Below are 14,727 nucleotides of genomic sequence, written 5' to 3' on the forward strand. Positions count from 1 at the left end.
TGCATATGTAAAGCTAATGGTAGTAGCATTTTACTATAGTTAACTGTTGGGGGCTTTGTCTTCCAGTAAATCCATTTCTGCACAGTTCTGAATTTTTTTCATTTGTGTTTCGGAGGGCACAAACACATCTGGCTGGTGTACATCATGACATCTGTCACAGAACATCAAACACAAACTGTGCGTTTCAGGTGGATAGAAGACTAATAATAAAACCACTTCAAAAACATCTGTCACAGACTATAAAAGTGTTCTCAGTGCACTGCTGTGTTCTTTTCTTCCATTCACACTTTTCATGCCTCAGTCTTCTTGTTCACCTAGGAAGAGTAAATGTTCAGGATTATATGCCTAAAATGACAAAAACCTTCTAAGTTTTCCTGCTACCATAAGATCTAACCAGGATCCACATTTGGACTATCCTGTTTGCCTGGTAAAGGAACACAATAGGTTTTACATTGTCATTGACATTTTGTTACAATCTTAATATTGACTAGTATTGAAGCAGTTGCACATGCATAAGCTACATAGCTGTTTTTGAAGATAGCTGATAGTTTATATCCAGTCTTATTTATATATTTACATGTGAGCATAACAAATATGCAAGCAACTGAAGGCATCCACTACTATAGGTAGTTGTAGGCAGCTTGCAGCCCTGTGTGTAATTTAAGGTACTTGAAGTATAACTGGTTACAGTTAAATGTGTTTTTTTAACAGTTTGTTAGAAATGGCTTGATAGTATGTAGTCAGTTGATTTTTATGTTGGGAGGAAGGGCTGTAGTGATTGAGAGTTAGGGAGATTGAACAGCAAGGATACTATAGCCAAGTGTACAGTAATTATTGCATACTATAGTAAGGTTGAGATATGTAGACAATTCCATTTACCGGTTAGATGCTCTGCTGGGGATGTTTTCAAATAATTGTATAAACTGGGGTTAGGTACATGGGCGGTCCCATTTACTTTTTAGGTGCTTTGCTTTTCTGGTGATTATTTAGGATCATAGTAAGTTACAAGGCTAATGACCCTAGAACTTTTACAAACCTAGCCAAGTTACCCTTGTTGCCACGATCAACACATATTGCCTCTGTCCAAGAGAGACTGGTGGAACCCCCAAGATGAATTTACAGGTACCCATCTATTTGTCCAGATTGTGTTTGAAGAGGGCCAATGAAGTGCTCTGTTTGACATGAAGTGGGAGTCTGTTCCAAAGCTGTAGTAACCTCTGGGAGACAAATCTGTCCCTCCAGCAGATTCTATTAATGTCACATATTAGGTAAACGTCTTTATAATGATTAACCCGTGTGCCATTTGACTTGCGGATATGCAGCATTTCCAATAAAGCAGGGTCAGAGATTGGCCTATACACAAGGCAGAGATCGCCTCTGAGTAGTCTGTATGAAACAGAATAAAGTGACAGTGATTTTAGCCAATCAACATAGGAAAGATGCTGAAGACCTTGAATTTTCCTTGTGAGGAAGTTTTATTGTCTCTCCAGATGCTGCAGGTGCTTGAAAAGGTACATACCAAAAGGGGCATTGTACTCAATTGTTGGCTGGCCTAATGAGGGAAAAGAACAGGGAGGTTATAACGTCTGTTTTTTCTGGAGACAGTGCCCTTACTTATGAGATGAGCGATGTAGAATACCCTTCTTACCACTGTGGAGACATGGTGATCAAAGGTAAGGTTACTATCAACTTGTGTGCCCAGGTCTCTCACCACTGAGTACATACTTAGGGTGTTGCTATTGATGTGGAAGTTAGTAGGAACATTACCCTTATCGAAAGGGATGAAAATACTTTTTTTGCTTCGAGTTTAAGGCAGTGACTTTGGCACTAATCATTTGTTTGCGTAAGGCCATCTTGTAGGATGTAGACATCATTTGGAGATTCTATGACTGCTCCTAGTATGCAGTCATTAGCAAAGTTTGTCAGCCACAGACCTTTAGTTTTTGCTTGTACTTTGAAGAAATAGATTGCAGACAGTAGAAGTCCCAGGTATGATCCCTGTGGAACACCACTGGTTACGGGTCTGCTGTTGAAGGTGGATTCCCCTATTTTGACTGTATGGGTTCTTCAGTGAGCCAGCTGGCGATCCATCGAATGATGTAAGGGTTGAAACCTAGCTGGGTGAGTTTGTCAATTATGTCTAGGTGGGATATAGTGTCAAAAGCCTTGTCTAAGTCTAGGTAGGCTGTATGCACTGATTTCCCCTCGTCCAAGGCCTTGGTGAATGTCTCAAAGTCCACTAGGTTTAACAGGCATGATCTTCTTTTGACAAATCCAGACTAAGTAGGGTCAAGTGTTTGGAGATTACCTATAGCTTTGTTGATAAGGTCCATGATGATTCGCTCCATGGCCTTACAGATAAGGCTAGTCAGGCTAATAGGCCTATAGTTCCCAGGATCAGTGGAAGCACCACCTTTGTGCAAGGGGATAATGGTCTCCATTTTCCATTCACCTGGGACAAAGCCAGTGCTTAGACTATGATTGAAAAAGAGTACCCAATGGTGTTGCTAATTCTTGTTGGAGCCCATGTAGGATAAAGCCAGGGATGTTATCAGGTCCATAAATGCTGTCTTTTGGCCTTTGAGAGGGCATTTATGACCTGCTCTTTAGAGATACAAGGTAGGGGACAAGGCAGTAGGGATGACATGGGCTACTTGTTGCGAGGACAGGAGTGAAATTTCCACAGAACCTATGTCCACAGGCTCAGTATATATGGTATCATTAACTACCACTTCAACGCAGATCTGGGCCTTTCCTTTTAGGTTACGGATGTAACTAAAGAACTCCTTGTGATTGTCCTTAGTTGAGGAAGCTACTTTGGATTTATAATTTGCTCTGGAGGACTGCACAAGAAGGCTTATTTGCTTGTTTAAGCTGAGGAGGGAGTGTTTCCAATTTAGGGCCCGCTCCCTCTTGGACAACTATTTCTTCCTCTTATTGTAAAGCCTGTTAATGGCAGTTGTCCACCAGGCAGGTTTGCTCTTCCTTGAAGAGCTTGTTTTATGTCTTATCTGGTACAGCCGAGTCAATGGAGTTATGCATGCAGGTGTTTGTATAAAGCATTGGTGTAGAACCCGGCATAGTTGCCAGTTCCATCTGAGGGGGAAGGTGCAGTGAAGCTATTTATACCATCCCATAAAGAGTTATAATCTCCTTTTGAAGAAGTTTTTTAGTCTAGTTGTGCTAGTGGGGATCAGGTTTGATAGTTACTTCGAATGAGGCTGATTTGTGGTCAGATCTCATCAGAGAAGACCTCACAGTGGGGTGGCATAGCAGTCCCCCATATTGTTAAGCACCAGATCTAGGACGTTGGTGCCCCTTGTGGGGGGTGTCAACCAGCTGGTCCAAGGCATTGGAGTTAACGAAGTTAAGGAACCTTTGGGCAAGTGAGTTTCTTCTTCTTTTGACTTTTCCCGGTTAGGGGTCACCACAGTGGATCACCTGTCTCCTCATGATTGGCAGTGGAGTTTTACGGTGTCGAGTTGCCAGCCTGGTGCCCAACCTTCCACAGAAGGCACACACATGCACGCACTTGCGCCTAGAGCCAACTTAGAGTGTCCAATCCACCTACAGCATGTCCTTGGGATGTGGGAGGAAACCAGAGCACCCGGAGGAAACCCATGCAACCACAGGGAGGACATGCAGACTCCGCACAGAAGCCACCCCAGCCGAGGATCGAACTGGAGAACTTCTTGCTATGAGGTGGCAATGCTAACCGCAGCACCACCGTGGCTGCCCGGGCACGCGAGTTTGAGCACAAGCAGTTTACCGTGTCAATGGATGAGTAGTTGAAGTCACCCTAAACCATGGTTTTCGTATGTATCCTTGATAGACTTAAGTAGATCCAAATAGACAGAGTGGATGTCCTGATTCATGGAGGGGGTCTTGTAGCTGGCAATGACTTAAGTAGATGTCTTACCAACAGTTAATTGTACCTGAAGTATCTCCATAGAATCATACTGTTTAACCAGTCTGGAGGTGTATTTATCTTTAATGAATACTGATGCACCGCCTCGTTTAGTTTTCATGCCTACAGTTGGTGGTCTGAATGTGTAGAAGGAGGTGTAACCCAGTACGGCTGGGGTACTCTTCACAGCCTTGAACCAGGTCTCCGTGACTGTACAAATGTCTGCATCTTCCAAGGTGAGGGCTGCTTCCAGTAAGTACAGTTTCATGCTAAGACTCCTAGTGTTTAGCAGCATAACCTTGAGGCTGTTTTTTTGATGAAATTTTTATGTTGGGAGTTTTGTCCTTGTGACTTTGCTTAAAATAATAAAAGGTACTATGGGGTTGGGAAGAGCTTTTGCCAGTAGCTGAAATCCCAGAGATGACTGGTGAAGACCATCTCTAGCAAAGCATGGAGGTCTTATCAGTCATGTCATCCCAGGCTGACAGAAGCTGGAGCCCCCTTAGAGTGACACTAGAAACTAAGCCAATTATTGAAGTCCGTGATTTTATGTTTATATTGTGTTATCATCCTACAGACACCTGAGATTTTCGATTCGAATTTCAGTCCGAAGTCTTCAATAAAGCTAAGTACCCCGTTGGGGAACCTTTTCTTGCCTCAGTCCGATGTCAGAAAAAGTTAACAATTGCATTTCTTGTGGGAAGCAAATACCTCATAAGGACTTCCATTCCTATTGTATTCCTTGCCTAGGCCCAGACCACGACGTCACAGGTTGTCGGTTTTGTGCTAGGTTTAATAAACGAACTATCAAACGCCGTTTTGACTTTGCATGACATTACTTTGGTAGGAAATTTAATTATAGCATGCCGTCGGAGCAGCCGACGACCAGCATACATAAAAAACACAAGGGTAAGGACAGGCAGCCTAGGAACAAGCCAGACTCCGAGGCCTCTGCTGGGCCTGTCGCTAGTTCTCCGGTTTTCAGTGAGGCACCTACGCAGCCCCTGACAACCGCAGAACTGGAATCCCAGACAGCTGTGGATTCTCAAGCAGAGTCTACTAGGCTGACGCAGCCATCTTCTGACACCGGAGCAGAAGTAGACCCCGGTGCAGTGGAAACACCTTCGGTTGCAGAAGGTGTCTTCAGACCGACTACACTCACCATTAAATCTTATGCTAAGCTTAAAACTCCTTTAAAACCTAAGAAGACTGTACATCAGTCTACAGTTCAAGGCCCCATGCCTAAGAAACAGATGCTTAAGATGGCTGAAGATTTGATTACCTTAATCAGGGGTTCCCATCCCCCTCCCGATAAAAGACCAAGACAAGAGGAGGATTATGCTTCCTCTGACCAGGTTTCAATGTCCTCAGATTCTTCTGAGGAACAGGATTACACTTTTCCACCTTCTGAAGACTCTGATGCTGAAAACTGTATTCCCTCAGCATCTCCCCTGAACAAAAAATAATTTTATTTTTAAAATCGGACCCGGCATCGCGCATAAGACCGAGACCCCGCCCCCCCGGTAGGGACGAGGCGGTCAGCGTGGTCCGGCCGTGCGGGACAGGGGAGGGACAAGAGGAAAAACTGCATTTTTTAAGCGCAAATATTCCCAGTGCCGCCCATGACGGGCCATGCGCCCGGGAAGAGCAGCAGGAACTCGCATGTGCCTTAAAGACTCGACGCGTCGGAAGGGACAATGGATCTCGCTGGTCTTCTTTATTACAGTACAGAGAATAGAGACACTCTAACTCTGATGTATCTAGTAAGGTGTGTAAGGTGTGTGTAATGTTTATTTCTCTTTTATTTGTGTGTATGGTGCTGTGTATTTACTGGGCTTTTCTTTGGTGGGCGGGGCTTGTGCTTACTGTTTTTTAGTTTGTGTATGGTGTTTTGGTTACTTGTGAGTTAAGTTTAGTTGCTTTTGTGTGCTTTGTGCTGAGTGTAGTTTAGTGTGTGTGTGTGTGCTTGTGTGTGTTGTGTGTGTGTGTGTGTGTGTGTGTGTGTGTGTGTGTGTGTGTGTGTGTGTGTGTGTGTGTGTGTGTGTGTGTGTGTGTGTGTGTGTGTGTGTGTGTTTTCTGGTGTGTTGGTATGTGTGTGTGTGTGTGTGTGTGTGTGTGTGTGTGTGTGTGTGTGTGTGGTGTTAAAGACTTGAGTTCCCTACCCACCACCATGTGTGTGAAAGGGATTGTGCTCATATATGATTGTGTACATGGCGGTGTTTGATCTGTTCCCCTTGTCTGTGTTATAAATTTGTTGTTTTAGATGTATAGTGTCGTGGTTGCCTCACAGTTGCAAGTTGTTTTTTGCTGTGGGTTTGATCTTGGTCTGTTGGTGTGTCTTTCTGTTTGTTGTAAATGTGGGTTTGGTTTTGATTCTCTGCATGTGTGTTTACAAAAGACATTTGCATTTGTTTCTTTCTCCCACTCAAGAAAATTTAAAATTTGTTTCCATGTTGTTGTGTCCTGATTAAAAATGTTAAATAAAATTGATAGGCATTCTTAATTTCCCTTTCCTCCGTCTCCTCCCGAAATTTGCGTATTTAATCCAGCAGCATTGGGTTTCCTGGTTACAACTTGGTTGGGTTTATTTTCTGTGTGGAGTCTGCATCTCCTGCCTGTGTTTGTGTGTATTTGCTGCCCTGTGATTGTGTGGATTTGTGATGTGCCCTCTGTTTTTTCGGGGCGAAAGGGTCTGATTCTGTTCACTCTCTTGCTTGTGTGTTTGCATCTGCTGTCTTATTTCAATTACCATTTGATTTGGTAGTTTGCCTCCTTATTTCTGAATGTTTAATTCTTTGTTCTGTTGCCTCTTGCAGTGTATGTATTTGCTTTTATGGACTTTTTCTGGTTTGATTTGGCATTTGGGTGGGCTTCTCCTTCCTTCTGATTGTTGTGCTCCTGCCTGTTAGTGGATTTGTGGTGCATTGCCATTCTTAATTAATGTTTCTTTTCTTTTTTGGTCCTTTTTGGTATCTTGCCCTCTTCGCTTTGATCTGCATTTCCTCTGTGTGTTTGTTTGGATTTTTCTTTCCTTTCATTTTTGTTTTGATGGCAGCAGATTCTTTGCAGTTGCAGTGGTGCTATTTTTGCCTTGGCCCTATCACAGCTATAGGTTTTCAGGCATTTAGTGGGTGGATTCTTTTTCTGAATGTTTGTGTGCTGTGTTTGTGTGATTTTGTGCCATTGCCCTGTTTTCTGTCTGCACATTTCTGTTTGTTTAATAATTGTTTAAATCCCTGCTGAAAATTGGTTTTGTTTTGTAAAATTTTAAATTGACAGGCAATTGAATGCCCATTCATTTAATAGTCTACGGTTTCATTGTTTAATTGATGGTGCGTTTATTGTCTTGTCACTTTCACGGCGAATTTTTCTTGTTTTTGGCTTTGGTTGGGAATTTCTTTTTGCTGCTGTCATGAGTATTGTTGTTTGTTTGTGTTGATTTTAATTGTTTGCCCATTTCGTGAGGTTTTCTCTAGTATTAATCCCTCGTGGTGGTCTTGTCTTGTTGTTGTTTTTGTGTCCGCAGTAGAATTGACCTTTACCATTCTTAAAACTTTCTTTACGTTCCATAGAATACATGCTGAAATTTTTTTTTTTCTAGCAATTTTCTAAGTTTATACATTTAAATATTTTAAATTTGTCCCTATTTTTTGGACTGTATTCTATCTTTCTTTCAATTTTTTTTTGTGCTAAGGTTGACAGCTATGGCAAGAACTGAATTCACTGAATAATTAATTATGAATTGTGCACTTTTACTGATAAAGGTGCAGCTAAGAATTGTGCATATTTGTAATGAATATGGACTGTAGAATTGTGCATTTTTTTTACTATAATGGGACTGTGGAATTGTGCATATTTACTAATAATGGTGGACCTGAAGACTACTCCTTTGGGGAAACTTTACATACCATGAGGGAACATGACTACTCTGATCCTAAGAAAAGGCTCCGAGAGTTCCTTTTACTAGCCCAGACTCTCTACCTCTTGCTCCAGCCAAACCAGACAGATACTACAGAGTACCTGACTCACACAAATTCCTTTATAAAAGCTCTGTGGCTGACCCAGAAACAATTTCCCAGGGTCCTAAGGGAGCTAAAGCTTCAATGGCTAAAAATCCGGTGCCCTCTGAAAGGGATTCCAGAGCCCTAGATAGATGGGGAAAGAAAATATACACCTCAGCAACTCTGGCTATGAGAGCATTAAATTGTCAGTTTCACATGCTGAAATATCAGCAATTCCTAATGTCTCAATTAAAACAAAAAATGAGCACACATACTGAACAGTCTGAATTCAAGGAAATGCAGGATCTGTTGCATGCAGCTGAACAGATGGGCAAACATACTTTACAATGCGGATTTGATTTGTTGAAAGCTTCCTGTAGAGCAGCTGTTACTGGCTCTGCAATACGTAGACATGCTTGGTTAAAAGAACAAACCCTTCCTGATCATGTTAAAGCAAAATTATTGGATGCACCTTTACAGCAGGATGTATTATTTGGTGTCAAAGCAGAAGAGGTTTTAAAGAAAATGGAGGATAAGGCAACGTCTATGCAGACAGTCAAGGATTTTTTGCAGGTACAACCCCCTCGTTTCAGCTGAAATTGGCCAACAAAAAACTGGTCCTTTCCAGCTTCTGACAGATCACAGAGGGGCAAATACAGATGCCCAAGGGGCAGAGGTCAGTCACAAGGCCCTTACAAACCACGCCAATGGGGTACTGCTACCCAGAAAGTAGGAGAAGACAGGCCCCAAGCTAGCAGAAGACAAACACAATGACTCAATCCTCAAACTACCAAGCAAATCTCTCCTGGCAGCTCCCTTGGGAGGAAAATTAGCATTTTTTGCAGACAACTGGCACATCATCACAAAAGACAAATGGGTCCTAAACATGGTCTCTCAAGGATACAGATTCCACTTTCATACCTTGCCAAGGATAAAAGGAATGCCAAACCTGCCACCAAATCAATGGGCAGAGGCACAAAAACAAATTACAGCTCTCATGGACATGAGAGCCATTCAACAGGTACCTACACAGGAGCAAGGACAAGGATTTTACTCAAGACTCTATCAAGTCCCAAGAAAGGACAAAGCATGGAGACCCATTCTGGATCTTTCAGTTCTGAACACCTATCTGCAAGTACCAAAATTCAAGATGCTAACACTACAGCAGCTTCTTCCCATGCTGGGCAAGAATGCTTGGCTAGTAATGTTGGACCTCAAGGAGGCATACCTGCATGTCCCTATCAGACAAAATTGCAGAAGATACCTCCGCTTCATTGCAGGTTCAACGCATTATCAATTCTCTGCACTGCCCTTTGGCTTATCTACTGCGCCCAGGGTCTTCACAAAATACCTGGCACCAGTAATTGCATACTGCAGACAAAGGGGAATTCAAATATACCCATACCTGGACTGCCTTATTCAAGCAGAAAGCAAGGACATTCTTTTAAAGCATCTGGCATTTGTCAAACACCTTCTAAGTTGCCCAGGGTACACAGTAAACAAAAAAAAAATCAAAACTAGTGCCCTCACAAACCATAATATTCCTGGGTGCCAGCTTGAATACAACGGCCCAGATGGCTTATCTCATGCCAGACAAGCAACAACAGCTGACTCAATACTTCAAGAATGATGGCAACAAAGACTCAACTCCCTGCAAGAAAAATTCTGCAGGCCTTTGGATTCATGGCATCTTGCATACTACTAATACCATTTGCAAAACTGCATATGAGGAAATTACAATGGTACCTGAAAAGCGTATGGATTCAGCACAGCCACAGCTTGGAAACAATTATACCACTCATTCCCTGCCTTCAACAGGAGTTTCTGTGATGGGCACAGGCATGTCACCTCAACAAGGGTCAGCCTTTCACCTTACCCACAGCCAGGCAAACTATGGCAACAGATGCATCAGACTATGCCTGGGGAGCACACATGGCAGGACAATGCATTCAGGGCAAATGGACTACAGATCAGAGGCATTTGCATATCAGGCAAAAAGAAATGCTAGCAGTACAGAATGCCCTAACAGCTTTCAAGGACCTCTTACACCCAGGACAACCAATAATAAGACGGACAATACCACAGTAATGTGTACATAAGCAAGGGGGCACACATTCCTACCCTCTATGCAGGCAAGCAATGACCTTGTGGAACACTGCACTGTCTTACCAGGTTCAGTTACAAGCACAATTCCTGCCAGGAAAGAAAAACACATTGGCAGACGACCTAAGCAGAAACATCATGGATCCACACGAGTGGAAACTAGACCCACAGGTATTTGCAATGATAGCTGAAAAATGGGGACGCCCAGACCTAGATCTGTTTGCAAACCTCCAAAACTACCAACTTCAAAAATTTTGCACAAGGACATTCCATCCACAAGCTTGGAAAGTGGACGCCCTCTCATTCAGTTGGAAAACATTAACAGTGTATGCCTTTCCTCCACTGCCTCTTCTAGCAAAGGTACTGCTGAAAGTCAGATTAGAGAGGCCACAAATGATACTTATTGCACCAAACTGGCCACGCCAGCATTGGTATCCAATTCTAAGGAACATGGCCCACGGCCCACCATAGATTTTACCACAAATTCCTCACCTGCTCACCCAGCGAGACAATCAGATTCTACACAGCCAGCTCAAGACTTTAAACCTGGCTGCATGGCAAATTACCTAAACAACCAGCCAACACCTCTATCCAAAGCTGTTATGGATGTCATTCTGGAGGCCAGGAGGCCCAGCACCAGGAAAACTTATTCAGACAAATGGAAACGATTTTGCGCCTGCAGGCTAAAGGCCAAAATCCCCTTGATCCAAACATTCCTCAGATTTTACAATATTTAACTGAGATGTTGCACAAAGGACTTTCCTTTTCATCTATTAAGATCCACGCCTCAGCAATTTCAGCTCATTACAACACGGATCCTCCTTTATTCTCACATCCACTCCTAAGGCAGTACCTCAGAGGGGCTAAGAACATAAGACCGCCAAGGAGAGCACCAACACCTACTTGGGATCTCAACTTTGTTCTGGAAAAACTTACACTGCCGCCCTTTGAACCAGCTTTTTCAGCTGATTTAAAATTTCTTTCATGGAAAACTGCCCTGCTACTAGCAATAACCTCAGCTAGAAGAGTCTCAGAGCTACAGGCACTAAGGGCAGTGGAGCCTTTCCTCATTTTTCATCAAGACAGAGTCTCTCTACGAACTAACCCTTACTTTATGCCAAAGGTGGTATCCAGTGTGGCCCTAAACCAAACCATTAATTTTCCCACCTTTTTCCCAAATCCCCAGAACAAAGGAGAAACACTCCTGCACTCTTTGGACATTCACAGGCAATTGCGTTACTACTTGGATAAAACTAAGGCTTTCAGAAAAACTGACCAGCTCTTTGTAGCCTATGCTACAGGATCACAAGGAAAAGCTATTTCTAAATGGATAGGGCATGGCATATGTTTCTGCTACATGCATCATGGGAAACCGGTACCTGCTAACATTAGGTCCCACTGCACCAGGGCTGCAGCTACATCAGCAGCCTTTCTCAGGGGAGTGTCAACCAAGGATATTCTGGAAGCTGCAACTTGGAGTTCAGTGCACACCTTCACCAAACACTATCACTTACCTCTTTATTCTAAGACTAGAGCTGGTTTTGCCACTGCAGTTTTGCAGGGCCTACTAGCTTCTTCTAACCCTGTTTAACTCCACCTCCCATCCTTAGCTTTGGGATTCAACCCAAGTGTGATGACTGCAGCAGGGTAACACGATGAACATAGTATAGTTTTGTACCTACCATAAATGTAGATGTTAGAGTGTTCACCCTGCTGCAGTCCAGGTTACCCTCCCTCCATCCCCTCTGAACTAGCTGAACTTATTTATACCACTCTGTCCTATACAACCTCTGTGGTGTATTTGCTTGTGCCTAAAGGTATTGTTTTATTTTTATCTAGCTATATATATATATATTTTTGCCTACCTATGGGGGCACCTGACATCTGGGGCAAGAAAAACTGAAGAAAATGGCGTCAGATGCCTCTTGTATACCCCTGGCACACTGACGTCAGGGAAGAAGCGACGGCAACTGACGCTGGACCAATACTTTGGAATTCAGGCCGACTGCGGGACCGCCTGACGGCAGGATAACCTAAGTGTGATGACTGCAGCAGGGTGAACACTCGAACATCTACATTTATGGTAGATACAAAACTGTACTTTATGGTTGGTTTAGTATGTATGTATGTATGTGTTTTTGAGGTCTCCGGTGTTTAGTTAGATTTTTTTGTGAGCACCTCCGCATATGTTGGTCTATGTGTATGCTGTGTGTTATGAGTAGGAGTTGTAGTAGGTGGGCTGACAACCCACTCTGTATTGCTATCTGTTGTGTGAGAGATCTGTGATTCCTGATTCATAATGTAGGTGCATCACTCAAACGATACAGGAAGGATTTAGAAGTAGGGGTTGTCAGTGTATGTGAGGCAGTTGCTACACTGCCTCAGTAGACCCATGTCTACCAGGCTGTTAGGAGAAAAGGAGAGAAACTGACAGTTCATGGTTCCAGGAATAATCTTGAAATTATTGTATAAAGTAGGGGCTTACTATCACAATCTTGAAGCCCATAATCCTGAAACCATAATATTGAGAGATCAAAATGATGAGAACTAAATGTCTAAAAGTCCTGAATACTAAATTCCTCTTACCAGTATGAATGCAGAAACAAGTGTTAATGTGTCTTTCAGAGTTGTGGATCCAGGGACAAGTGCTGACATGGGTCCTTTAGTGGGGCAAGTCCCGGAATTGGATATTTTGACTTCATCATTTTGGTCTCTCGATATTATGGCCTCAGAATTATGAGTTTCAAGACTCTGGGCTTCAAGATTGTGATAGTAAGTCTAAATTGGGGATTAGGTGTGTGAACAGTTATTTGGTTGCTAGGTACTCTTTTAAGAATGCTTTGACATGATTATTTGATGAGTGCCTCTTTGGCCCTCTTCAAAAGGAACTTTGACGATTGGATGGGAGAAAGGAAATTCACCCCAGGGATCATGTCAGTCGCCCTGCTAGACAGAGGTCCAGGGAATTAAATAGTGTGGGGAGAAATAGCCAGGGAATTGTTATGGCTAGGCTTGTATAGGCCCTAGGGCTGATAGCCTAGTACCAACCTATGAACCTTTTTCAGTGGAAATTGGAGTTTAAGTCCATAATTTTGCTGTGTAATATGACATGCAGAGAATCCCCAACTGGTTATTCATTGTATCTGCACTATATATGTATTTTGAAATCTTAGCAGCTTTGGGAGTATTTACCTCTTTAATATATAGCTCGTTGCAGGACATATTTTAGATTTGTACAGTATGCCATGTGCCATTTCAGGTGTGTCTGTGTGTGTCATGTGCCATTTCAGGTGTGTCTGTGTGTGTGAATTTATGATGGTTCTTGCTAGTTTAGGTGTTTTTGGACATGAGTGGTATGTTTTGTTTACTATGTTTGTAAAATTTGCAGTTTACATTGGTTACTTCTTGTTTGGTTAGATGAGGAGAATCTAGATGTGTGAATGAAGATAAAGCAAGTAGGAGGCTTGGAATAGAAAGATTTAGGATGCAATAATGTTGCTTAGCCATTTAGATGGGATTTGGCTTTTTACAGAGCATTCTTTATTTTATTTATTTATTGTAGTGTTAACAGTCACAGTTAGTAGTTTTTTCATGGTCACTACCATAATTGCACTTTTGTTATTAATGTATTGAATTTGCTACAGTTTAATTGTGATGTAATAGGAGTAGACATTACTCAAATCACAGCAAAAAAAGTTTAATCTGTATTGTTCTAGCCATTTTTCAATGTTTAAGAAGAACATTTTGCAGGTTGTAGAGGAAGAGTATAATAGTGTCAAGTTATTAGCATATTGAAAGACATTTGCTAGGTATAGAGGTGTGTGCATTTTATTTATTAAGATATTAAAAATGAAGGGCCTAATATGGATCCTTGTGGAACTTTCACAATAATGGGTTGTCGAGTTGATAGTATACCATTCTAGTATTCAGATGGCATTTGCCTTCTTAGGTACTTGAAGAACCATTGCATAGTGTTCATTGCTGAGGCCTAGTAGCTAAAGTCTGAAGGGGGGGTGTCTTCATAAACTGGAACGATATGTCACAGATGAGAGCAAAGTATTGCATTCACTGAGGTGGAACTGGGCACTCCTTATTGTCAAGTCTTTCACTGTCCATGGAGAGGGCCTAAAGACTTGTGGCGTTTCAGCTTTGGTGACGATGCAGCGGATGTTTGAAACTTAGACCCACTTGTACTTTTTTGACCTTGTATTGGCATTCCCTTTCTTCATGGTTCTGGTATCATCCTGATAAGGGTATTTTACTGAACTTTGAAGTGTCAGTGGCTACACAACTGGTGTACCGTATGCAAATTATTTTTCATCAGATGCGTAGCATGCTCTAAAATTACAAATTATTAATGTGAGAGTGTTCAATCTCGCCTTTGTTCTTACACATGGGTTCGGAGCCGATCCTCGGCTCCGTGCCGGCCGACTGCAAGCTCTGCATCGAGAAGAAGCTCGAGGACATCTAATACCCACAATCCCCCTCTGCCTTTACCTCAGATCTAGTTTGCCGCTGCTGCATATGCATCGCTGGAGACTAGCTCGAGGCTGTACAGATAAGATTTTTATCTATTCTGTTTAAATTTCAGAGATTTTTATCTAGTTACTTAAAGTATAAGAGTAGGTGTGAGTGCATTAGGAATTCTCGATACTTAGAATAGTTAACTTAGTTAACTTTCGAGTTTAGAGTTTTTCGGGGCCTACCCCTTCTTGG

At 42.4% G+C, this 14,727-nt stretch overlaps 1 protein-coding gene across 1 annotated transcript in view; it reads left to right on the top strand.

The window, feature by feature from the left end:
- Positions 1-14,727, top strand: part of ATP6V1E1 (ATPase H+ transporting V1 subunit E1) — a 403,891-nt gene that overhangs the window by 91,985 nt on the left and 297,179 nt on the right. The gene's annotated exons all lie outside the window — the stretch shown is intronic.

This window comes from Protopterus annectens, chromosome 11.part0 (assembly GCF_019279795.1).
Source record: "Protopterus annectens isolate FY-2018-M chromosome 11.part0, PAN1.0, whole genome shotgun sequence".
NCBI lineage: Eukaryota > Metazoa > Chordata > Ceratodontiformes > Protopteridae > Protopterus > Protopterus annectens.